The sequence below is a fragment of the Camelus dromedarius genome, chromosome 18 (assembly GCF_036321535.1).
Source record: "Camelus dromedarius isolate mCamDro1 chromosome 18, mCamDro1.pat, whole genome shotgun sequence".
Taxonomy (NCBI): Eukaryota; Metazoa; Chordata; class Mammalia; order Artiodactyla; family Camelidae; genus Camelus; species Camelus dromedarius.
Window position 1 is genome coordinate 25,371,408 of NC_087453.1, and position 24,390 is coordinate 25,395,797.

General features: G+C 38.1%; 1 protein-coding gene across 6 annotated transcripts in view; it reads right to left on the minus strand.

Moving 5' to 3' along the window:
* SLC23A2 (solute carrier family 23 member 2) overlaps positions 1-24,390 on the minus strand; it is a 111,969-nt gene that overhangs the window by 72,476 nt on the left and 15,103 nt on the right. The window contains exons 1-2 of one of the 6 annotated variants that reach the window (XM_064475858.1): positions 5,522-5,681; positions 3,449-3,514 (exon numbers count right to left, since the gene is read on the minus strand). The exons of 2 other annotated variants lie outside the window; for them this stretch is intronic. The gene's annotated coding sequence lies outside the window, so the exon portion shown is untranslated. Of the gene's footprint in view, positions 1-3,448; positions 3,515-5,521; positions 5,682-20,917; positions 21,046-24,390 lie in introns of those variants that run through there. 3 more of the 6 variants (XM_031434207.2, XM_031434208.2, XM_031434213.2) reach the window with 3 other exon arrangements.

Below are 24,390 nucleotides of genomic sequence, written 5' to 3' on the forward strand. Positions count from 1 at the left end.
CAGATCTTCAACAAAATTTTCAATAGCCCTCCAGCCACCAATAATCATGCAGAATAATGACTTTTAATTAGTACTTATTTCATCAGCTGTTCAGTCAGTGACCACTTCTTTGGCACTTAATTTTTTTATCTGACCATTTCTCTCCTGTCCAGGAATCAGTGTCAAATCTTTCAACTGTGGCTTACCATGCCCCAAATATGATGGTACTATCTAAACAGAGGATTTAAGGGCTGAACTGCTCCTGGAGCGGAATACCAGGACTTTTTGTGTCTCTTGGAAGCGCAACCAGATCCCTAAGAAAACATGTCCTCCCATCATCAGCACCTCGCAGTCCCTGGCACACAACATACAAAGCACTTCATCGGCTGAGTGAATTCATCACTAAGAGTCCTCTAAAGGATAGTATCCCCCTGTGGACATTTCATTTTAATACTCTAGTTCTTAGCACAGAACTCAAAAAATGTTTATGAGATAATCATTTACCCCAAATAGATGGCGTTGAATGAATACTACATTAAAAACTTAACTGCCTGGCAAATCCATCTTTTGATCTAGACACAAAAACCTACAGTTCTCTAAAGTGATAGAGAATAAGAAAAAAAAGAATAGAGAGAATGAGATTTGGTGGTTTATGTGCCTAAGACTCAACTGGGAATCTTATTCAATATGCAGATTTCTTTCACACAAATACTTGTAGAAAAATGCTCCAAGCTGTTTTTATTATTATAATAGCCCCAAACTCATCAACAGGCAAATGGATAAACAAACCACGGGGGGCCCATACAAAGGAATACTCAGCAATTAAAAGGAAGAAACTGCTGTACCTAACAACATGCAGAAATCGCACAGACGCTTACGTAGAGTGAAAGAAGCCAGACACAAGATGCTACCTGATTCCTCACAAGGAAAACTAACCTATGGTGGCAGGAAGCAGTCAGTGGTGACCTACAGCAGCAAATACGGGAAGGAGGGCATCCAAAGGTGGAGGAAGGAACCTGTGGAGTGACAGAACTGTTCCATACCTTGGCTATGGTTCTGGTGGCTCCATTTGTATGTATATCCACTTATTGTATGTGAATTATACCTCAGTAAAACTGATTTTGGAAACAAAACAAAACAAATTTTAACTCCCATGATCCCACCAACTTAAAAAAATGTCCCCTCTCCCAAATTCTGATTCCATAGACCTGTACTGGAACCTGGGAATCTGCATTTTTAACAAATGCGCAGATGTTCTGATACTAGTAGTCCTCAGATAAACACCTTTGGATGGGCAACCTGGGTGGGATAAAGCTATTTTCTCCACTGGCAGAAACCTATCTCGACAGGTAAGAGTATATGACCAGAAGGAAAACTGTGGCATAAGGAAACCCCAGCTTGCCAACTGGTTGTTTCGTCCTTCCCACGATACACACAAGAACTTTCAGAGCCTGCCAGGTTCAATGATAAAGCATATTTTAAAAGCCAATCTGTGGCTCTCCGCTTAAATCCCATTATTAGAGGATTATAGTTGAACTGTGGCAGCTCCATTAAATTCTGTTAAATGCTAACATTTGACCTAAACGCTTTTATTTCAAGTCAAAAGAAAGATTATTGGAACAGAAATCCTCAACTTGTATGTGATCAACCTCCTTTAAATAAAATGATTGAAATGGCTGCCTAAAACATAGTCTTGCTTTAGGGAATTTACAATTCTAACGCTGATCCTAGCTAGTTAGGATCCTTCCACTTAAGCAGTAATGAAGTGAACCTGTAAGAAGTGATTATTTGATCTTGTGATTACAGTTATGCTCACAGGGTGTAACTAAAAAAAACCCAATCATCCTACAGCCTTTTTCAAAACACTCTAAGAACCTTTGCTCTTCATTTTTAAACTGCACGTCACTACTGTGGGGCCGGCTGGCGCTCTCTGGGAATGTGGAGCCAGCTTGCGCTCTGTGAAGTTCATAAAACACCCCATCCTGGGCTCTCCGTGTGCCTGGTGCTGACTGGCATCCTTAACCCCCACTCCCCACTTCAGGACCCTCCGCATACCTGCATTTCTGCAAGATAAAAGCATCTTCCCTTGACTTGTGTTTACCCTAACAAAACTAACCGCCCCCAGGAAATGGCTAATCTCACAATACCCAGGGGGACAGGCCTCATTGCCTCATAAATCCCATTATTCAAAGTAGCCCCTAGTAAGTCTCACCTCACTTACAACCAATCAAGTACCTGCGTATGAACTGATTGTGCAGCCCTCGTGTGACCCTTCCCCCCAATAAAAGACCCCACACATTCACCCCAATGCTCACACAGGCAGCTCTGGTCTGTGCAGCCAGCTGTTGCCTATAGCAGGTATCAAACTTTTCTTTCTTCCTTAAACTTTCCTTTGTCTCTGGTAAATTCTTTTACCACCCACGCAGTGGCCCACCATGTTCCCTAACAACTACCCACTAGTGGGCCATGATATTGACTTAGGATGTCAGCTAGAATGTGTAAAACAATGAAATTTAACAGAATAAAAAAATTTGGAGCACATCTCACAATATAAGTGTAATTCAGAGTTTCAAGGTAAAATACTCTGTACTGTGGGTCAGTCAAAAAGAGCCTAAAGGTCGCTAATGTAACCTAAAGCTCTGCCCAGTGACATAAAAGGCATATTTATTCTTTTTTTTCTCCTTTTTTTTTTTTTTGGTGAGGGGGAGGTAATTAGGTTTTTTATTTATTATTATTTTTTAATGGAGGTACTGGGGATTGAACCCAGGACCTCGTGCATGGTAAGCACAACCAATGAGCTACCACTGAGCTATACCCTCCCCCGCAAAAGGCATATTTCAAGTGCCCAATTTAAATCAGGTTTTATTTACTGAGCTTAAACTAACATATCCATGCCAAAGTACGAGATGATGACACTGATAATAACCTATCACAACGATGGAGAGAGTACCCAGAATCGTGGCCTCAGAATGACCTTTCTTTAAAATCTATCAGAGCCCAAAACCAAACCACCTGGGTGACTGCGATCAAGAAAATCTCTGTTGCACTCCGAAGAGCTGTGTCAGCTTCTGCCACTGTCTTTGGTGTGAATGGAAAATGTTGCCTGCCACATCGGTAAACAAAGGATGTCGCAGCCATCAAGCCACTACAGTGAGCCCTGAGGGAACTCAGGTGGACATAAACCAGCTGCCCTCTGCCAAGCCCTCAGCCACTGTAGCCGTCCCCAAATGTGCACTCACAGGGGTCTCAGGAAGGGAAAGAACAGGATACAGGGCCCCAGAAAGCAAAGGTGCATATCAAAGTAATGATTTCAATGAGCCCAGACTCTTGCAACTTTTCATACACAGAAAAGCACTAAATTCCTTAACTTGAGATGTCTGGCTTTTTTTTAAATTAACAGTAATCTTTTGATGTTCCAACTACCAGGTCTTCGTTGCAAAACTCCTACATATTTCGGTTCCTCCCTTACCTCTTCAGAGCAGTCCCTTAGAGCAATCTGAGAGGCTGTCTCCTGGGCTTGAAGTCCTTAGAAAATCTGCCAAATAAAACATAATGCTCAACTTTTAGGTTGTGCACTTTTTTCAGTTGACATCAGGTTGCCCACTTGTTCTCTTAAGAAGAGAAGTTTTAAAAAGTCAGATAAAACCTGGATTTCTAAAGCAGAGCCAGAAATTGCCAGGTTCCATCTCAGAAACCACCTGCTGAGACACTCAGGAGGCAAAGTGTGAGTAGCCACAGCCCCAAGGCATATGAGGTGCCCATGGCAACCCCCCTGCTCAGAAGAGGGAAGAAAAGGGCCCTTAAGCAAATGCTGCTGGTCTACTTAGAAATCATCTAAAAATGGAGTTGGGGTCCTCAATAGTGGGCCAGAGAGGACTCAAAGCCACTGGATTAAATGTAGCAAATATTCTGGGAACATCCATGGAGTGAGGTGGGTGGGGAAGATCATTCCTAATTGAACACAAATATTTTTGGAACATAAAGTGAAATGCGTAAACTGATAAAATGAAATGGAAGATGTTAAAAACACGCTCTGCCTGCAGAAGACCCTTTCAGTCTCTTTCAGAGACTTGATCTGAGAAGGCACTGCACGTGTGCTGGGAGGACCATTTCAATGCCTCAAGCTCAAATGGACTCATCAGCTCTCTCCCTGAATTGATCTTCAGACCACACCATTCCTCTTTGGAATGTTCTCATCCTTCCTCTGCCCCAAATGCCAAAACCAACTTTTTTCTCTAGCCTGCAGAAAGAGGTTGAGCTCCACCCGTCCCTACTTTCCTAACTACCTGTGATACCTGCTCAGTTTTACTGGATTTTGGCAGTTTCTTAGTTCTCTCAACCACCTGCTCTTTTCCTATAGTCTGGAAGAAATCCCATTTGCAAATCTCCTCTGCAATCTCTTCTTTTTTCTCCCCACCCCACCTCTGCTGCCCCCTAGTCCAGCTTACCAAGAGTTCTGTCTCCTTCTCCCCACAGACATTCCCAAGATAAAAAAGGGGGTTCTAAAATCTCTCCCATCCTGATGGATTACCTAGTGCCTGAAAAGTGGGTTTGCTGACATTGCACAGAAATTATCTGGGGCTGGGACACTGTAATTCTTCTCCAGGTTAACACCAAGTACACAGTGACCAAAATAGCTTTTCCATGACCTTCAATAAATGGGAGCCTTTTCCCTGACCTTTAATAAACATCCTATACCTGTGAGTATGTTATATATATATATTTTTTCCCCCTGCAAAGGAGCATGTTCCTCCTAATCCATAAAAAGAAAAACACGTTTATTCAATACAGAGACTACAATTACTTAGAATACTATGGTACAGATGTACTGCCTTTTTCAGTGTCTGAACCTGACATTTTTACATCCCCAAAACCTTAAAAGGATTAAAAATAGATACATTCAGCTATAAAAGAGACTCCAGCTTTCCATGAAGTTTGTCTAATCTATATTCCTTGTTGTTCATGTACTTACTTTTCCTTGAACCCCTAAAATTCTGTATAAAAGAAAACATAAACAAGGGCCTTGGAAGTCCCAGGACTGGACCTTACCCAAAGAATAAGGTAAATGGACACCTAAAAAACATTGAATCTGGATCAGGTTTTTATTGTCACTTTCACATATTTAATAAAAGGCACTACCTTCTAAGAGTCGCATAAATGTTAATGTTCTGTTATCAATACTTAAATATGTCTGACATCGCTGAGAGAGACTGGAGATTTTCTGATAACCCAGGTGAGTAAAGTTGAGCCATATGCTCTTCACCCACAGATGTACACACAGCCACATATTTGAAAAAAAAAAAGAAACAAAACAAAAAAACAAGACAACAACAACAAAAAAACAGACACATGGTAACAGACAGGAGCCTACACAGTCAGAGATGCATGCACATGGAGACAGACACCCACAAACCTAGGTGCACACAGACACAGAGATACTAATTACCCACAGCAAAGCATATGTACCAAGAAACCGTCTTTACCTGCAGACTGAAATCTTACCCTATCCCCCCAAATACTCCATCATCAGTGCCCCACCTACCAGTTCTGTGCTGGGATCCCTGTGAGGCTGGGATCGTCCTGATGCTCAGCATGAGACACTTTAGGTGCAGAAGGAATTTCAGCTTTTATAATCCACACAGGCTCATGAAAATTGTATAACCACATGACCTAGTCAGAAAAGCTATTTATTTTGTATTATACAACAGCCACCGCCTGGTTACAAACGGTTACTGCATGCCTCTAGAATGGGCTGTTTACCACCAATCTGTAGCAGCTTTATATTTGGCAGGCTGGATATTCTATTGTGGAAACCAAGCAGCTCCTGGGATTACATTTCTCAAACCCACATAAATAAGGAAAATTAAAACCTATCTTCCCAAACCCTTCCGTTCAGAGGAACAAGTCCACCCACACCGCTTTCACTCAGTGAAAAGGGAGATTAATTTTACTCCCTGGTAATTTTTCATTTCCCCAATCAGGGGCCCAAAGACAACTGTTTTCAAAGCTCAAAGACCTAGAGAGACTAGAAACAGATCTGAAGGTATGATTTCTTCATTAAATGACAGGCAAAGCCAACAATAACTGTGACATTGAGAGCTAATTACTGGAACCCAACTGGACGAGGCACCTGGGGCGTAGACCCAGCTGAAGAGGCCCCCATGGGCAGTGGAAGTGCCCGTGAATACACAAAAAAAGGCAAACACACTCTGACAATCTAGTAACAGTAAGAGGGAAGAAGCTGCACCTACAGTCAGACTTTGTGCTTTCCAGCCCTGAATGCCCCTTAGGTATGTGTTGTGAGAGGGCAAATGCCTGCCTCTATCTCCTCCAACACCAGCCTGCACCTTCCAAGTCCAGACAGGAACCACGAGACTTGGATGAGAAAACAGCCAGGCAGAAGGGGCTTCTAAGCACATCCTGGAAGATGGAAGCCCTGAGATAAATGCAAAAGGAGAACCAGGACAACTCCTGGAAGAAAGCAGCTTAAGTATTACTTATTCACGAACAATCTTAAGGAAATCAGTAGTGAACGTAAGAGGAAGATGCCACTTGATTAGGGGAGAAGCCATAGCAGAAGCTGGGGAGAAGGCTGGAAGCCAAGCACTTTCACTGTTCAGGGGCAAGACTGACAACCATGGGTGCCCAGAACACAGGTCACACGTGACACACCCGACCCACCAGATCAACTTGATCAGATAGTCCCTTGCTTCAACCTGAGCTAAGACAAAAAACCCAGTGTGTGGTCTATGGAAAAAATATTTCAGTTCCTGTATCCTGAATACAAGAACTGTTCTCGGGATGTTCTGAGAAGATCCAAACGTCAAAAAGATTCTACTGCAGGAACCAAAAAAAGCTTCAATTTGGAACAACAGAGAAAAGAAAGAAAAACAAAAAGAGACAGTTGCATATCAAAAAAGGAAACAGAATCAGAGACCTGAAGAAAATGGACTGAAACCAAGAGACAACAAGCTGGGGTGGGGAAGAATCATGAGGAAACAAAGAGTACAAAATTAGCTTAGAAGCAATAAAGAGAAGTGAAACTGCAGAAAACAGAAAACTGAAAGACTTGAGAAACTGCTAGAGACAAGAAAAGTCCAGAAAGGCAATCACAGTTCAGAGATAACCACGGTAGAAAAAAAAAGCAAGGAACAAAGTCAGGACAGGAATAATCCAGTGCTTCTTAACTGGACTTAAAAACAAAAAAACAAAGAAGCCAGTCATGCTGTAGGATTCCATTTATATCAAATGTCCAGAATAGGCAAATCTATAGAAACAGAAAGTAGATTAGTGGTTGCCTGGGGGTGGGGCAGAAACAGGGGATGCGAACAGGGAGAGACAATTAATGGGTTTGAGATTTCTTTGTGGGATGAAGAAAATTTCTAAAACTTGATTGTGGTGATGGTTGCAAAAGTCTGATGATTCACTAGAAAGAAGCCATTGAACTGTATATTTTAAAGGGAGAACTTTAAGGTATGTGATTTTTAGCTCAATAAAACCTTTTTTTAAAAACATTTTTTATTGAGTTATAGTCATTTTATCAATAAAACCTTTTTTAAAAGAACAATGAAACAGACTCAAATATACAAAAGATATAGAATAAGAAACAACTAATTCCGAGAGTAAGAAAAATCTGAGTATAGAGATGGGCACATGATTCACACAAAATCATAAGAAACTAAACCTGCACATATCCTGGCAAAATAATTTAACCACAGGATGAAAAAAGGTCATAGGAACATCCAGAGAGAAGGGGGAAATGTTTGGTTTACTTAAATAGTAGCAATAATTAAGATTAGCCCCAGGATTTTATAAGGCAACATTAAACGCCAGAAGTCAATAGAAAATGCAGATCTATAGAGAACTGAAAGGTTTTCCCAAAGAATTTTATAACCAAACAAGTTGCCCTTTGTGTAAAAAAGCCAAAACCTGTCATTTCATATATGCATGGGCTGAGAAAGAAAAAAAGCAAAGCCTGAGGCTATATTCCAACCACACAGAGGCAAAATTCAGAGAAGCCACTAATAAACAGGACTGCTAATAATGTATGCCAAAACCATCAAGATCAGGACATAAACCCAGTTATAAAACTGAGTGCATACATCAAATTATTCTCTAAGCATATGCTATGCAATGTTAACAATGTAATTAAAAACAACAAAGCAGAGTAAACAAGAGCATGTTAATAAAGATCGAACACAGGAAACGAGAAGATGCTAAAGCCCTTCTCCCAGATAGGAATGGATTAAATCTTAGCTATGACAACTGGCGAAAGGTGTTTTGTGTATTTTTTAAATTTTTTTACTTACAGGAAACTACTATTAGAATATGAAACAGACTGCAGACTAAAACTGAATCTGTAAATTAAATCCATTCAATTAAAAATATTCTCAGGTGTCATCAAAAAAAATGCCTACGACGGACTTTAAACAGTGAAACCAAAATAAAGCAACATTAATGCTGCTTTATTATTTTTAAATGTCAGATGCAATGGAATTCATGCCAGAAAATATTAAAAGGGGAAAAGAGGGTCATTTTACATCACTAAATTACAAAATTCACAATAGAAATATTATGCCAATTTTTATGTTCTGAACATTTTCAATGAAATAAGGCCCGTAATGGTTAGCAACATAGAAAATGACCAACACTTTATAAACATACCTATCTATCTCCAAGAAGACAGGTAGCAAAAGTGTACAGGGGTAATGAGCAAAAGCTTGATCTCCACGTTAATTTTATTTTGCATTGATTAGAGAATCCGACCAACATAATGAATAAGGCTAACATAGTAAGTATCAAACTTTGCACCCCATAGAAAATAGAGCTCTATTTTTCAATGGCTAAAGAGTATTAGTGAAAATCGAGCACCATGTGAAATGAAAATATCAGCTCCCACAAGAAAAGGAACATTTCTCACTGCTGGATCATAACGTCAAAAAGAGATTAAAAAAGTAATTATCAACCAATAAAGTTTAACAACTTCAAAAATTTCAGCCTTTCTCCCAACTACCTGTTATATCAAAGGTGAAATTGAGAGTGTTAAAAATACCCTTGCAATTAAGAAAGAATAAGCAACAAAATGCTCTAAAGAAAATTTTTTAAAAAGAGGGAGAGGGAAAAATAGCTACGAAATAAGCAACAAAATTGATAAATTTGATAAATACATCCAAGAGGGCTCTTAAACAAGCCTCTTAAGACCAAGGCAGATAAGACACCTTGCATTCAAAAATGCACAGGGCCCATGAGGCTTGCCAGGCAAACGTCTCCAAGCACTAAGGACGAGTTCATTCCTATGCTGATCAGACAGCTCCCAGAGCACTGCGAGAGGATGGAAAGCTTGTCAGTGATTTTAGAAATCTAGCATAACACTGATTCCAAACTTGATAAAGCACAAGAGAAGGAAAAAAGTTAGTATTACAACTCACATCAACAGGTAGAAGGAAGAAAAACCCTAAGATCCAAATGGAAAACCAGAAACCAAAAAGGCATCTGATAAAGCTCAGCATCCATTTTCAAATGAAACCCCTTGCACATTCCGACACAAAAGAAAAATGTCCTCCAAAAGTATCCCTATCTCATCCCAAAAGCCAAAAAGATATTTAAACTCTGAAAAACCCGGAAAGAGCACATTAAAGCCAAAAAACAGAAGAAAGTGATATGGCCTCCATAACAGAAGACCATTCTGGAAGTTCTAATGCACACAGCAAGAAAAAGATTTTAAAGTTCAAATAATGGAAAAGGGAAGACAAAAGAATTATTCACAGGTAATGGATGTGCCTACCTATTGTATACACACACGTGCAAGAGTGCTAAGAAAGCAAAGGACGATGCACCAAGCAGTTTACAGTGCTTATCTCTGCAAGGTGGGATTCAAATTTTCACTCTGTTCACCTGATTTAAGATTTAGTTTTGCCCTTTCCAATGTACTAGGAGGCAAAATTAGTAGTAGCTCAATTGTTGGCATCGATACAAGGTTAGTAAATACAGGACAAAAAATTAGGCAAAACAACCAAGAGGCTAAACTCGGCCAAATACTTCTTTTTTTTTTAACATATATCTACTTGACCAAATACTGAAAAAAATGTTTAATTCTTCAGAAATAATTATGTTTTTGAAAATATCTAATTTGATTGATGTAATCTCTGATTTATATTTTCTCTTTAAGGACAAGATCTAAACTTTTTTTTTTAAACTTATCAACTTCTGCCTTTCCAAAGAAATGTTACATACCTACATTTCAGTGCCCCTACTGTTGTATAACTGAGTAAAACAACAAAGGATAAACAAGTTCATACTTGTATGGCACAGGGAACTATATTCAATATCTTGTAACTTATGGTGAAAAAGAACATGAAAACAAATACATGTATGTTCATGTATGACTGAAGAATTATGTTGTACACCAGAAATTGATACAACATTGTAAACTGACTATACTTCAATAAAAATATATGTACCAAAAAAAGAAAAAGAAAAAGGAAAAAAGAAAAAAAAAAAAACAACAACAACAAAGGAGATTAAGAATCATCAACCAGACAAAAACTACTCAGATCCTGTAATAAGGCCTGGGGGCTGGAGATAGGGGGCAATGTCTCTAAACACTGAAAGCAAATGTGTTGACTAACAGCACCCTCTAGTTTACAACATTTAAATGGCAATTGGTTAACATAAATTATAAAATGTAAGATTTTTTAAAATATTTTCGAAAATTTAGTAGACAACTAAAATCCAACTTATTTCTGACTATGTATTGTTTTGATTCATATGGCAACTTGTCTATTTCATTAGAAGTGTCAGAGAACACCAGGTGTGAGTCCTCTGTCAATTAATAAGTAAACTTTTTTTAAAAAGGCCTTGAATATATAAAATAGATAAACAGCAAGGTCCCACTGTATAGCACAGGGAACTATATTCAATACCTTGTAATAGCCTATAATGAAAAAGAATATGAAAGGGAATATATATATATATATATATATATATATATATATATATATATATAACTGAATCACTATGCTATACACCAGAAATTAACACAACAATGTAAACTAACTATACTTCAATTTAAAAAATTAAAAAGTAATAAATTTTAAAAATAAAATAAAATAGAGACAATAGCTGTGGGGGAAAAAAATTCTGATTTTAAGCTGAGCACACAACCAGCTAAATTCAGGCAACATTTCCCAGCCTCCCTTGCAGCTAAATGTAGCCATGTGACAATGTTTTGGTAAATGGGATAAGAGTGGGAGTAAACATGCCCTCTCTCTTTCTTCTTCCCACTGGCTGCAGGAACCATCTTTGAGCATGTGAATGAATCAATACTCTAGGGACAGTCAAACTGTAAGAAAAAAAGAGCCGGATTATCTAAAAAAGAAGCTATTTCATATTTGGGTATTTTAGAACAGCCAAAATCATACCGTAAAAACACACATACACACACAAAAACACACACATGTAGAGAGAAAATGTGGCAAGACAACACATCTGGAATAACCTCAGTTACTAAATTTTCAAAAAGAAATCAGTTACCTATCAGTACATATTTCAAACCTGGCTGAGTATTATTTTCCTTCAGAGAAACTATATGGAAGGATCACAATAAAGAGTAAACATGTTGTGAGATGAATAAATTCACTGTTAACCTTGACTATTGACTAACCTATTATGTTGGCTTCTCCGGCAGACACTTAAAGGCTGGCCTTTTCATTTATAATCTCAAAGCAAAACCTGGAATGTGTGTTGACAACACAAACCAGAATTATTTGGCAAAAAAAGTCAAAAACAAGCTTATTCAAATCTCAAATTAATTCCATTGTGTCTTAAGATGTGGCATCCTTCATGCTCAAGATTCACATTACAGTGTTTCCTGGTCAGCACCTTGAAGTAGAACATAAGGGGCAGTGGGAAAACGGCACCAACTGAGGATCCGAAGCCCACACAGGAGACCATGCATGCGTGTAAGTGCAGGGAAGTCGTTATCCTGTGAGCCCAGATGTCTTGCTCTGTAAAACAAAAGTGTTGGCCTACATCTGTGGTTTTTCTACTTTTGACTTTAGTAATGGAACAAGCATCCTCAAGTTGAATCTTATTCAAAGACAGGGGTTGGGGGGAGGTTTTACACAAGTAGGTGGATGATGTCATTAAAATGGGAACTCAATGCCCTTGACTGTAAAGTTTTAATACATATTTTCCAGAAATAAAACCAAAAAAAACACCAATCAGTAAATTAAAGATTCTAACCATATGAACTTTGCTGACAGTAGCAAGAAAGATACATTTACCAAACTTTCTAGCAGTAGCCTGCAAATGTTATGCAGCACTATACCATTTCTTTATCATTACTTGGTTACCCTAACATAATGCTCTGATTCTAAATTAAAGAGGAAAAAAAGATCATGCAAGACCAAAGAAGGCAAAAATCAATTACTTTAAAACATTTAAAAATATAATCTGTTTTTAAATTTAATTCTTTGGGTTAAAAAAAAGTAACATTCATATTTTTTAAAAAAAACTGCTAGGATAGTAAGTGCCAATAAGGACACAAAACAACTGGAACTTTCATACACTCCTGGTGGGTTGGTAAAACGGCACAACCACTTTTGAAAAAAAATTGGCCACTTCTTATATAGTTAAAACACTTACCCTAAGACCCAGCAATATTCTCCTGGCTATCTACCCAGAGAAATGACAACTTTTATTCCAAAAAACCTATACATTAATATTTATAGTGGCTTTATTTACAATAGCCCAAACCTTTAGTCAATAGATAAACCATGGCATATGCGATTTTAGAGATATCATTTCACACCTATCTGACAATGCAGGAATAGAAGAGTTTAATACCAAGTGTTGATAAGACTGCAGATAAACAGGAAAGTTTCCACTGTTGCTGGGAATGTAAATTGGTTCAAATACTTGGGAGAACAATTTGGTGACAGGGTGAAGATGTGTGTGCACTACGATTCAGCAATGCCACTTCTCAGCACACTCCACCCTGTTTAAACAGTACACAACCAACACATCAATAGGAGAATATAAAAATAAGTACTGGTATGTTTAAACAGTGGAGTAAAACAGAGCAGTTAAAACAAATGAACTCTAGCCATTTGGGTCAACATGACTTGAAAACATACTTGAATGAGCAAGTAGGCTGCAGAACACATCTACCTGAGATCTTTTATTTAAGGTTTTAAATCATGCAGTCAATACTGTATGTGGGCTTACAGATACAGAAATATGTAATACAAAAGTAAAAATGTGGACTGCAAAGTTACCTCCAGGAGTGAGAGGGAGGAAGATAAAATTAGCAAAGGATACAAAGAGTATTTTAAATGTTTTCTTATTAAAAAAAAAAAAAACCTAAAGCAAAGACAACATGTTTAGACTTATTACACCTGGGTATCTGACATATGAGGATTCATTTTTTTCACTTCTTTGTATTTGAAATTTCCCAATTAAAAGCAAAATTTTTACAAAGATGACCTCTTGACGTATACACAAAATAAACATAAAAACTGGTAAAAGCGGTTGCCTCCATAGGGGGAACTGGAATCCAGTAAGAGAGACTTACTTTCCACATCTGTCTTCATGGACCTTTTGAATTTTGTGCCATGTATACCCATTATTTCCTTTGTTCAATTACAAAGAAATCTGATGTCCTCTTCACCTCCAATCCCATCCCCACCCTCCCACCAAGGGAGAAAAGAATCTGAAGTATTTTTACTTTGGATAAAGAAAGGCCACTGGTGGAGATTCCAGCCCAGCCTGTGCCATGAATGAGCTCTGCCACCTTGGGAGGTGATTCTGATCCACCCCTCTCCAAGGGCTGTGCCACTTCTAAAATCCTGTCTTCTGTAAAACACAAACATCTCCCAATAAACCAGAGATCAGAAGTTCTGAGTCCACCAAAAGGGAGCAACAAGCAGTTTTCCTGCAACCCTGGGTGGAAAACTTTTAGAATCTGTTACAACAGGCCCACATGAACCATCTGTGGTGATTGCCTCATCTCCTCTGTGGAATAAAGTGGCTAGAGATGTATACAGATAGTCACTATTACTCAACGCTCAGTGAGGCAGGAAGTTGAGGGAGCACTTATCTGATGACTTATTTTCCTAATGAACTAAGACATGGAGGTCATGGTGGAGAGACTTGGGAACAGGAGGAACAAAATGACTGACATAAAGGAGGAGGGGGTGTGTCAAGGATCTAGCTGAGCCCAAAACTTATGTATGTAAAGATATGTAAAAGGAAATGTCACCTTGTTATCTGATTTCTCTCCAGCAGAGTGCAACTAACAAAAAAACACAGAAAAATTAAGTAAGACTGTGCCAGGAAAGCTGACAAGTTACGGGACCAGTTCAGAGAGTGAGAAAATCAAGATGTTGGTGAGATGACAGTCCCGAGACTCCCTGGAGTCCACAGCAGGTGAGAAGGGTGAGGGAGGCAAGAGGAAGCCAGAGAACAAACATTGGAGTGCCCAAGGAAGAGGGACCACTGGAGGACAAACGAGAGCGAGGAGGACAGAATGTGTGCCAAGGAGAGGCTCTCCAGGATCAAGGTTCCAAAGTGGCATCTGGGAGATGACGAGGCCCGGGAGAGCTGAAGTGAACTGGAAGTAAAACTCCTTAAAGAAAGACAACGTGGAGGGAGAGCGAGGTTCAGAGGCGGGGTGAGCCAACAACTTGGAGATGATGTTTGAAGACACAGTGGAAAGAAACATAGCAAGCCAGCAGCCAACATCTAAGGCACATAATGGCCAAGAAGTTGGTAGATGATGGCAAAAAAGTGAACGGAGGGTGGCATCACAGACCGGTGTGAACTCCAAAACTGACAGGCATTGCTGGATGAAGGCCGGAGAGCAGAGCCAGCTATTCTCATCGCCTGGAAGCAGTAACATCTGGGGGAGTCCTATTCATACTTCAGATCTCTGTTTAACTGATCAATTCCTCAGCAAATCCTTTCCAAACCCAACAAAATCCAAATCAAGCCGCTCACCTCCCTTTACTGTTGTTCCCTCCAAAGCAATGACCACAACCCATACCTTCAAAGCAATGACCACAATTTATACCAAGTATCCTTCTTTATCCAACTTTATGCTAACCTTGAGTTCATGCAGTGAGGAATCCATATTTTTCAGAATCTTTTTGGTTCCTAAGTTTGTACTAGCAAAACACAAGATTTCAGAGTATGAAGGGTATACCCAAAATTTTATCCAGAGTCACCGGGTCAGACAGGCAGGATCTGTGGCATACTGGCTTTAGGACACCTTAGCCACACACACTTAAAAGTAGTCCACTTGGCTGTAAGAATTCCTAACATTGTCAGGATTCCTTTTTTATTTTAATGTGAATTTCACTGTACTGCTGGTAGGAATATAATCATGTGTAAGCTTTCTTGTGAAAAATGTGAGAAATCCAAAAAAGCATAAATAAAATATATTATTTATAATTCATTTAACAAGTCACAAAATTACTAAATAATTTTTTAATGTCCCTTTAGAGGGCAAGCACTTTGGATATACTGCTAGTGGGAGTAATCACTGGCTTTCACATTTTTTAATTGAACTAGTTGATTTGCAATGTTGTGTTAGTTTCTGGTGTACAGTATAGTGATTCAGCTATCAGATTCTTTTCCATTATAGGTTATTACAAGATACTGAATCTAGTTCCTTGTGCTATACAGTAAATCCTTGTTGTTGATCTATTTTATATACAGTGGTATGTATCTGTTAATCTGGCTTTTAACATTTCTAGATAGCCATCAAACAACAGCAATCAAAAGCTCTGAAAATACACACAGCCTTTGACTCAACAACTCCTCTTAAAGAACTTATCCTATAATTGAAAAGAATATGAAAACAATTATATGTATGTATATGTATGACTGAAATATTATACTGTATACCCGAAACTGACACATTGGAACTGATTATACTTCAATAAAAGGAAAAAAAAGAATTTATCATAACAAAATAATTAAAATCGGCTTAAAATTTTCATTATGAGAATGTTCACTCATAAAATAGAGCTCAGAATAATCCAAAACTAGAGGGGAAAATATTAATGTCTAAAAATAGAAAACTGGTTGGTTACATCATGGGTATACTCTTTAAATAGAATATTGTGGGAATTAAAAAATTGGTAATAGAAGTACTCACTGACATGGAAATGTGTTAAGTGTATCACTGAGAGAGAAAAAATCAGGGTACAAAATATACATGACAATCGCATTAAAGTTCTATCCACACACAAGCATACACATGAGAAAAAAACAGAGTTCTGCAGATGATAGGATTTAAAGGGATTTTTTGCTCTTATTTTTCTGGAATGTGTATGTATCACTTTCATAATTTTTAAACCTTAAGTCACTGTATAAGGTCAATACTAAAATAAATATGAAGGCAACACAAATTAGAAAAAGTTAAGGTGCTCAAAATCGGTGCTAAAAAAACACACCCTGCTGATGTGCTTCCCAAACAGCACCAGGCAGGGCGGGTCTCCCTTAACTAGATGCCTAAGTTCCTCATTTCTGCAGACTTGCTGATAGCACCTGAGTAACCAAGGGAACCAAAGGTGTGGTCAGAAGGTAGGTACTCCCAATGTGCTGCAAACCCACTGGGTTCAGGAATTCCTGATTTTGTTGTTATTTCCTCATATCCTTTTATTCTGATTTCAACTTTTCCAAAGGCCATTTTTATCTAACAATTATACTGTACCGCTTACTTATAAAAAATATATATATATACATTTTAAATACTATGTTAAGAATTTGTTTTTTCTTCTCAAGCCAGGGAATTAATGAATTAACATTAGAAACACTCCCTATCTATCAATCTACTTGTGGAATTGGTTCAGAAACATTTTCCAGGCAATGGGAAACCTCTTCATTTGACAAGAAAAAAATGAGAAAGGGGAAGTTGACGCAAACATCAGGCCTCAACTATGAGTATATTTTATTTCACAGTTCTTGAATGGAAGTGGCTTACATTATGAAATACCCAAACATCCAAAAGCCTACAACTTAACATATCACACAGTAGTAGATAAAGCAATGTGGTCTTGAGCTGTGCCACCCAATGCTGGAGCCACTAGCCCCATGTGACTGAGATGTGCCATATGTGTAAAATACACACTGGACTTCAGAGTTACCATGAAAAAAAAAACAGTAAAAATCTCAATAATTTTATATTGATTACATGAAGTAATAATGTTTTTATACATTAGGTTATAAAATGTTACTAAAATTATGTTTACCTTTTTTTTTTTTACTTTATTCATGTTAACTACTAGAAAATTACATACGTGATTCCCATTATAATTGTATTGGACACCACCACTGTAAAGAAACTGGGTATCAGGAAAAAAGTAAATGCTATTTCAGAGTACCCAACCATGGTAATCATGCTCCATTCAGGTGTGTGTTCTGACACTCTTGATTTTTACAAATACACACATACAGGCATTGCCATGTATCTTTATCCAAACATCAAGCAAACCCTGTATCGAATCCTACACTGAAAGTTTTCTGGTCATTGTTGTTGTTTTTTAATGGAGGCACTGGGGATTGAACCCAGGACCTCGTGCATGCTAAGCATGTGTTCTACCACTGAGCTACACACCCTCCCCTTTATCATATCCTACATAACCAACTTTGCAGCCTGCACTGTGATGGAGAAGCAAGTGCTATAATGTGATTTCTCACACTCAACAGCACCAGGAGGAGGGAGGGAGCTGGATGCGAAAAGGGCCAAAGCAGAAATCCCACATGGTAACAAGTACAAGCTGAAAGGCCAAAAGGGGAGCCAGGGGCTCTTCCTGAGAAGCTCAGAACCAGCACAAGAAATCTAAATAAAACACAGGGTCCATCCAAGGGTAAACACTACTCAAATCCAAAGGGGCTTTACAATTACGAAATTGCAGGTTCTGGTTTTGTATGGCAAAACTAAAACAAAATACACATATTTATTAGGAATTATCATCAGAGGGAACAGGACAAATTTATCGATGAAATTTTTCCAAGCCAAACAGAAAGTCGGCAAACAACTTAGACAATTTATAAACAGTTGGTCTTAATCCAACACTAACATGCTAATTTTAAAATACATCCAACTGAAAAGACCAGAGTGGTCCTAACATCTACTTGGGATCTCTTTCATACAGTCATTACACAACTCGTCCATCTTCCCTCCTCACCTTCTTATGCAAGTTCTGCAATCATCATCAGTGTTTACATAGGTTTCTGAAACTACCCAATTCCTCCAGCAAATATTTAATTCTCTCGTAGCTACCGATCAAACTATAAACAAGACAGCATTTTTATATAACGTGTTTAGTAATGAGAAAGTAGAATGCTGACGTCAACAGCATGCAGAATCTGTAAACCAAAAACACCAGACACGGTGAGGCCTCTCGGAAATCAGCCCCCAATAAAATAGAAATTTTTTTCTCACTGCTCACTTTTTGATCCAGTTTATATCCAAGTCCCTCCACACATGTGGTAGTTCAATCAACTTCTAAAACGTGCCTGAATCAGTCTGCAGGTTCCCAGGACTAGACAGAGCTGGTGGTCTCAGCTATGACTACCCAGGCCGTGAGCTGTCACCTGTACACTCTTGATAACAATGATGAAAAGTACTTGCAAAGGGAACTGTATTCAATACCTTGTAATAACCTTTAATGAAAAAGAATATGAAAACAAACATATGTATGTCTATGCATGACTGGGACACTGTGCTGTACAACAGAAATTGACAAATTATAACTGACTGTACTTCAATTAAAAAATAAATAAATAAATTTTTTTTTAATGATGATAAGTACTAACTATCAAGCCTTCTCTTTTTCTCAGTTTAGTAAGAGCTTAATATTTTAGCTTCTGTACCGATAGTCTCAAAGAAAATGGAATAAGCCAACCATTTGTCTAGCTTTCTGAACCGCCACAATGGTCCAAGCACTGAGATGGAAATGGGAGCACGTGTGAAGCAATCTACCATCTAACTGCTCAGACTGGGACAACTAGTGAATTACAGAAACACAGAATAATTATCAAACACTGTATGAGCGCTCAGAGAAATAGAAACTCAATAGGGCTTGAAATGGTCAAAAATGACTTTTGGGAGGTGGGATTAGGTGTCAGCCTTGAAGGATAGAGAGTCCTGAGCAGGGGGCCACCACAGAGTCCAGAGGTAGGCATAAAAACAACCTAACCCGGGCACTGTGGGTTCAGAGGAAGAAGACCCTTCACAAGGTCATCGAAGTCTCTGAAGTCCAGCAACTGCAACATGGCTTTGTGACACAGGAGCTTCTGGGCAGGTGATGAAAACAGGAAGAGTCCACCCCTGGATAATCTCAAGACAGGAGATCAAGAAACTAATGTGCTAATCCAAGTATAAGGATCTTGGCAAGTGGGATGATGGAAACAACAAGGAGAAAAGGGGTTGGATAGAGGGAGAAATTTCAAAGGAAAAAAAAAAGAGTCTAAGACTTGGTGTCAAAAATGACCTCTGGGAAAACATGAATGTTCCCCCTTCAAAAATAAGTAAGGAAATGGACTTGACAAGGCAAGTAATGAACAAGGTTTGGACATGCTGAATTTGAGATGGTGTTGGCATGCACATTCGACAAGCACACCAAAAACTGAGAGCAGCTCTGTGAAAGAACAGAGCAGAGAAAGATCTGTGTATTGAACTACAGAAACGGTAACTGAAACTCTGGGAGCTGGGAGACCGTTTACTTTGCAGGTATCCCTAGACAGAACTGTCTTCCCCTCACCTCCCTCATCATTAGTAAATATTACTTTTAAGAATGAAAGACATACACTTTAATGATGATGGCTTAAGGGAAAAAAAAACTGCATACAGAAAATAAAAAGAATGAAAGAAAAACACAAAAATGTTCACAGTGTGTCATTAGGTAGAGGATCAAGAATATTTTCTTCCAAATTTTTATAATTTCCCAAGTTTCACTTATTTAATCTTTAAATAGTAACATACTTATTCTATTAGAAAATAAAAACTACTTTTAAAAAGGAATAATTCCCTCTAAGCTTTTTTAAAAGTTCTTATAACTTACAGTACACCAAGTGAATTTATTTCACTGTGTATAAATTAAAAGTAAATAAATAAAAATATCATTGACAAAACATTTTACATCCACCATACTGAATACATTTAGTTTCAACAAGGCAAAGTGAGAGAATGTTTACCAGTAGGAGTACAAATTCTTGCAGCTTTTCAATTTGCCAATATCTATCAAAATTTAAAAAATGGACAATCTTATGCACTGTGCCCCACAATTTTACTGCTGGAAACTTACTTATGGGTATTCTCTCAAAGGTGTGTACAAAAAATTTCACTGCAGTATTATTTATAATAGCAAACAAAATTTTTTTATAATAGCAAAAAATTTTAACCAAAATGCCCATCAAGCTTTGGGATGTGGTAGATGGTAGGAGGAAAGGAGAGAAAAAAAAAAGGAATGCTTACTATTTGTGCTTAGTCTTACTACTTAAATTGCTGAATACTTGAGAAAGAGTGAAGGAACAGGTCTTCAATTTCTTTACCCCTAGGCTTTACACCTGTGACCCTGACCAAGAACTCCAACAGCAGTAGGCACTCAAATGTTCGCAGATAAAAGTCAAAAGTACGTAAAGGAAAATGAAAATATTTACCCCATACCTTGTAATTAGTATAATTAGTATAAGTGGCAAGACCGTGCCTGCTTATTTTCTAGTTTAATCTACTTATGTGGAATTTGGCCTTAAAGTCCATTACCTTATCATTAGCAATAACCTAACAATTATTCCCAGGATGGCATTTAGACAGTTGCTGACATGTACAAAGGGCAAAGGCAAGCACAAATGAGTTCTACCACTAAAGGACTGTCAGCACAACTCTGTCACAAAACGCAGAACAAGAGAGATCATGTTCCAGACGCACCTAACTGCTGGGACGCAGACCTGTCCATACGCTTTCCGTTACAAGCCGCCGAGCTACATTTCCTGGTGCTGCCGAAGTCCAAGCTCAAAACCACATGCGGAGTCCCAGGTAGCGGAGTCAAGACCTAGCTAGAGAAAAACAAACGGTAAATCAAAATAAAAAGTAACAATAAACCTAGCAAGAGGCACTTGGAATGAAAGCAGTCTACTCCTCACAGGGCCAAGCCCAGTCCTGAACTCGCTCTCTTCTTTCCTCTGAAGGAGCATCTCCAAGGCCCCAGTCTATCCCTGGGCAGGATCACCAACTGCACTGCCAGACCCTTAAAAATTAACTCTCCGTTTGCACAAAATATTCTGAAAGACAGAATTTTAGAAAACTGGGAAAAAGCAATTCTGCACGCAGTTGGGCTTTCTTGAAAGTTTTTTAAATTCCATGTTCCCTAGCACAGGGCCTCAATTTTTAAAAGCTTTTTAAGGATTTTAGTTCACACTCTGTGCCCAGGCATTGTACTACACGTTGTACGAGCAACATTTCATCTTCCCAACAACCCTTGAGAACTCCTGGGCCATTTTACTAAGAAAACCCAGGATGGGTGAGGCCTCCTGGTCAAGGTCCTGGGGCATATAAGAGATGTGGCAGGACAGGGGGCAGAGCCCATCAGGATGGTGACAAGAACTCTCACCTTTCATTATCACTCTACACTGCCTTCAATGCTGCTGGTAGAATTAACTGAAGGTACCGTATTTGTGGGGAAAACAGAAAAGAAGACTTAATTACTCAAAAATCACCTTCTTTTAAAGCCTCTCAAAAAATGTATTAATACATTGGGAGGGTGAGTCCATAAAAGCTGACTGCATTCTATTTTTTAAGCTTGGTTTTCAGTAGGTACACAGATGTCCATCTTATTGTTTATTAAATGAATATGTCTTATACACTCTTGTACCTAGGTATGCATTTCACAATAAAAACCCAAAGCCTGATTCAGACAATGTCTCTGGACGCACCAGTTACGAGCCTGGCCCTCTATTATAAAGAAAACACATGAGATGACTACAGTTTAGCCAGATACCAACGAGTTCTTCACCGGGGAAATTTAGGCTGTGAATCTTTCAATTCCACCGTTTGTTCTAGGACAAGCTGCATCACCATTCACAGACTGCTCTGAGGTAAATAAGCACACAAATGCCATTAGAGTTGTATCAGTCCAGCCCTCAATGAGCCTCCAGTGATCTTGCAGTTTAAATAAACACTTGTCTTCAGCTGTTTGAGACAAAAAAATTTACTTACTTTAAATAATTAGACTATGAAGAGAGAAATTATGTTTTTCTCTTTCTAAAGTATATTTTGTATGCAAAGCAAAAAAAGGGGGTAATTTATTTCCCCAAATAAAATCTTCATAACCATAAATCCATTTTAAGCTATGTTTATTAAAAATTTACAAAGTCAAAAAGGAGGCACAAAGGTGACATCCATCAATGAAGATTAGTCAGGAAAAGGAATAATGGAAAAAACATGTAAAACAGTAACAAGAAAAGCTTTAAAAGAATGTCTCATTTTTGGTGAAACTGAAATTATATATTTTATACTTTGAGAAATACAAGTTGCACAATATGTATGGTATAATCCCACTTCTATTAAGTGTATTTTTACAGAACATATTTGTGGATACTTTGAAAAGGGTTAGAAAGGATAAACATCAAACTGCCTTGAAGTGTAGGGGGTATAAGAGGTTGTATGACTTTCAAAGTGTGCTTTATCCAAGTCTGACAAGTTAGAATTATCTTCCAGTATACATATGCTTCTTTTATAAATACTTTAAAATAAAAAAAATTTTTAAAGGTTCCAGGAGGGCAAAGTTGCAAATTAACAAAATATCATTTTAGACTAATCACAGAAAAAGTCTGAAAGTAAACGTTCTATGACTCTATGAATATTTATTTTTGCAAAGTATTTTTTTAAGTGGATTGGTAAGATGAGTGTTTGGAAGGACTCACTTTCTACTCCAATGAACTATCAGTGACCAAAACACAGAACTGGGTCAGAAGTTCTAATATGGGGAAATGCAAGTATACTTATTTTAAGAAATGAATCTTTGAGAAAGGAATTAAGCAGGAAGATTCACTTAACAAAAACAAGACTAAGTTATCAAGTGAGCATCCTTGAACTTCTGTCACAGCACCAGTGGCACACCACACCCCTCCCCTCTCCAGGTTCCATGTACTCTAGAAACAAAAAAACCTGCCCTTTGCACACAAGGCTACACGGCTGAGATCAAAGCTCAGGCCTGTGGGAGCACTTCCGAGGAAACGTCATTTGGAGCACAATGACGCGCCACCTGACTTTCCCCGGATAAAGGCCACTCCAAACTCACAAGAAACTGTTCACAGTGCTTCTCTTATTTCTTAATTGGGCAAAAGTACTACATGCTGTGGTTTCCAGACTTTGATTTCCTAGAGAAAAAACATTCACCAAAAAATGTAGGGAGAAATAATACAGAATTGTCCTTTTTGTATTTTACCATTTCCTTAAAAAGGGATGTTAACATTTTAGAAGCAGGAAAACTATAACCCCAGGGCCAATACCCTTCACAGGTCAGAAACTCTGAGCAGCCCAATCATATCAATTCAGCAGATGCCAGAAAGGCTGATAAAACACCTACTCACGATTTACAAAAGAAAAACTAAGCCTCATCAATTAAAATTAAAATGATAACTTGCTGAATATGACAAAGAATATCTTCTGAAAATAAGGGCAAACACAAAATACCATATACTCTTTATGCTTTTGCATTTAGTTTGTATTTTTTTAAAGGACTTACAAAAGAAGCACATTGTACGTACCTGAAAATCTAAATGAAATGAGCAATTTTTTAGGAAAATTATTTTTTGAGATCCTGAACAAGTAACAATAAATGAATAGGGAAAAGTAGAAAAAGCAAAGAATTATGCTTGAGAATGGTGCCAGACTCAGACAAACTCATGGGCCAGGTATTTCCTAACCTTCCTGGAAAGAAATGGGAAATGGTTAATCTTCCAGTTTCTTCTGGAAAAACTGACAAGCTAACACAGCACAAGAGAAGAAAACTGTATGTGAAGCATACTTGCCATTCCCAGATTTTTTTTTAATTTTTGTAAATGGGACATGCAAAGAATGACACCTGGTTTCAATCTTTTTCTTTGATCCATGCGTCTATGTTCTCGTTGTGAACACTGAAGTGCTTTTTTTTCAGTAGGTTTGGTTTTTTTAACCAAATTAAGGACCTTAACCCTTTGCCAGGTTGTAACATTAGCCCCAGAAAAAGTAAAAGACTACTTTTTCCATTTTGTTTATACTAGTTGAAATAAAGGACTTTTTTTTTATCTCTCTGAAGTCAAATCTAGTATGCTTCTTTAATTTTTCCTTACTTTCATGCTTAGAAAGTCCCTCCCCATTCCAAGATCAGAGAAATACCATCATTTTCAGCTGTATGTTTT